A 3,632-nucleotide genomic window follows, 5' to 3' on the forward strand; every position below is an offset into this window, starting at 1 on the left:
AGCACAGTATTGCCACGAAAAAAGCCATAAAAAATTGCGGAGGATACTTGCGCTTTCTGCTAACAATTAATAGTTAGGTTCTAAGGAAAAATCCACGAATGACTGAGTCAGCGAACTCTGAACCGCAACTTCGCGGGGGTCTACTGTATACTAATAACTCAATTGTGCTTCATTCACTCAGAATATGTAGAATATATGCAGAATTCCTTTAAGTTAGAGAAGCTTTTATCAGTGGCACCTCCGCATGATAACCACCTTTTTCCTCCCTCTCAAACGTATGCAGCTTTTAATGTCTGGAAAACATTTTGGATTAAATCACTTTGAGAGCTGTACATAGACAATAACTTTGCATCTTATGAACAATTACACTCCAAATTTAACCTTCCAGCAACACATTCATTCAGTACCTCCAAATTAGAAACTTTGTTAAACAAAACCTGCCCAACTTTCCTCACTTCTACTTCTACTCTACTCTTCTAAAAATATATTGATCAGTCTTGAGGACTCACACAGCATTTCTGTGATATATAAAAACATTTTAAAGTCCCTCCCTTTTTAAGATCCCAGAGTAGCCTACATTGGGAAAAGGATCTCTCACTCAACATTTTGGAACAGCAATGGAAGGCAGCAATGCACAGAATTCACTCGAGCTCCATATGCGCAAAGCATACAATCATTCAGCTTAAAATCATCTACAGTATCAATCACATCTGTCTCATGTGAAATTGTCCAAAATGTTCCCAGGACAAGATCCAATCTGTGAACATTGCAATCAAGTTCCAACCTCATTGGGCCATATGTTTTAGGCGTGCACCAAATTAATATCATTTTGGACCAAAATCTTGAAATGCCTTTCAGACAGTCTGGGTGTTACAATCTCTCCCAATCTACTAACAGCTGTGTTTGATGTACAGTAATCCCTCGCTGTATTGCGCTTCGCCTTTCGCTGCTTCACTCTATCGCAGATTTTATATGTAAGCATATTTAAATATATATCGCAGATTTTTTGCTGGTTCGCGGATTTCTGCGGACAATGGGTCTTTTAATTTCTGGTACATGCTTCCTCAGTTGGCTTGCCCAGTTGATTTCATACAAGGGACACTATTGGCAGATGGCTGAGAAGCTAGATTGCTTACTTTTCTCTCTCTCTTGCGCTGACTATCTGTGATCCTGACGTAGGGGGTGTGAGCAGGGGGGCTGTTCGCACACCTAGACGATACGGACGCTCGTCTAAAAATGCTGAAAGATTATCTTCACGTTGCTACCTTCTGTGTGCAGCTTTTAAGTATGTTGCACGGTGCTTCGCATACTTAAAAGCTCGAAGAGCACGTATTGATTTTTGACTTTGTTTCTCTCTCTCTCTCTCTCTCTCTGCTCCTGACGGAGGGGGTGTGAGCTGCCGCCTTCAACAGCTTTGTACCAGCGGTGCTTCGCATACTTAAGCCAAACAGCCCTATTGATTTGTTTGCTTTCCTCTCTGTTTCCTTTGAAGAGGAAGATATGTTTGCATTCTTTTAATTGTGAGACAGAACTGTCATCTCTGTCTTGTCATGGAGCACAGTTTAAACTTTTGAAAAAGAGACAAATGTTTGTTTGCAGTGTTTGAATAACGTTCCTGTCTCTCTACAACCTCCTGTGTTTCTGCGCAAATCTGTGACCCAAGCATGACAATATAAAAATAACCATATAAACATATGATTTCTACTTCGCGGATTTTCTTATTTCGCGGGTGGCTCTGGAACGCAACCGCCGCGATGGAGGAGGGATTACTGTACCTCCAGAGGGGCTTAAAGTGGAGGATCAAAAACCAAAGCATTTGACAAACAACAGTAGTGAAATGGAGATATATACACAAAATGGCAACTGGAAGTGATATGGCAGGAAATTATGTTAAAACTGTAAGATGTCAAGTGACGTCATCAGAGGGGGACCAGAAGTGACTTAATCTTCTGGAGTCAGAAGCAGAAATGATGTTGGATGGCCATTTTGAGAACACGGAAATGGTGGAGGTAAGTGAATGGGATCGTTACTTTTCTTCTTTGGATCTGGTGAAAAAGAGACAGAGGTGTTAGTACCCTTAATAAACCCTTCATCTGGCAATAAATCACTCACCTTAGGGCTTGTTGGCTGCCTCCTAAGTGATAATTTTGGAAGTAGCTGAGTGCAAAGGAATGGCCTCTGGAAATCGAGTGGCATAGTCTACTATGACCAATATGTATTTATGGTCATGTAGTGAGGGTTCCAAAGGTCTTATGAGGTCAATACTGACCTTGAATTGATATTCAAAAGGAATATCAATTAAAGGATAAAGGAATAAGAGGAGCGCGGCACTTCCTAGGTATCTGATGAAGTTGACATTCCAGGCATGAAGCATAGAATCGTCTGACCTCCTCATTTATCCCAGGCCAATAAAATTGAAACTTAGTTCGTTCTAACATATTTTCGGTTCCCAAATGGGCACCTAGGAAGTGGGCATGTGCTAGTTTGCAATTCTTGCCACAGATAAGTACGTGGGACTATCAGCACTGACCTCACCTCCCCCTCATTTTCTGCCATACTATACAAGAGATCATTTTCAAGGACAAAGTAAAGCATTCGTGACGTAGGATCTTGGGACATCTGTCCATTAACTGAAATTACTGCATTTCTAGCAAATTTCAACAAATCGCCATTCAACTACCTTGATTAAGGCATCCATGGTGGTATATACTTGCTTGCGGACCTGCTGGATGAGACAGTCAGGGAAGGCATTTACGAAGGTCTCACATGCCAACTGTTTGACCACCTGTTGGGCTTTGTTAAAATCTGGCCTTAGCCAGAACTCTATTTTGCCCCATACCTTGAAGGCTTGGATTCATATTGGCCTTTCTGGATCGAACTTCACTCCCTCCAATCCCTCGCCTGCTGTGCCGGTCATTATGGTGGCTAAAACTATTCTTCAGACATTTTGAACACTTAAATCATGCTGACTACGCCAATGTAACAGGAAAAGAATTGACGCATACAAGTCAAAAAGAGTTGGGGAATTGCCCTGTATTATGTCCAGTGGAGCTGATTAAAAATGTTTGAAGAATGGATCATAAACCAAAGCATTTGACAAACAACAGTAGTGAATTGGAGATATATATACAAAATGGCAATCGGAAGTGATATGGCTGGAAATGACGTCAAAACTGTAGGACAGAAGTGACATCATCGTGTAGAAAATGGAAGTAATGTCATCGTGGATGGCCTGGAAGTGACAACATCTTCTGGAGTCGGAAGTGGAAATGATGTTGGATGGTTATTTTGAGAACCCAGAAATGGTGCAGGTAAGTGAATGAGATTGTTACTTTTCTTCTTTAGGTCTGGTGAAAAAGAGAAAGAGGCGTTAGTACTCGGAATCAACCCTTCATCTTGCGATAAATCACTCACCTTAAGGCTTGTTGGCTGCCTCCTAAGTGCACGTATATGACAGCTTGAATAAAAAAGCTGCAGGGCATGCATTATGTTGTTATGCTAAAAGATTCATGGTAGTTGATACATTAATAAATAACTATTTGACTTCAAAAATGAAGTAAGAAGTGTCCAAGTACAAAGTATGTGACCAATAGGATATACAACTGAGAACGGAGACCTTAGTATTCTGATCA

The sequence above is a fragment of the Erpetoichthys calabaricus genome, chromosome 3 (genome assembly GCF_900747795.2).
Source record: "Erpetoichthys calabaricus chromosome 3, fErpCal1.3, whole genome shotgun sequence".
NCBI lineage: Eukaryota > Metazoa > Chordata > Cladistia > Polypteriformes > Polypteridae > Erpetoichthys > Erpetoichthys calabaricus.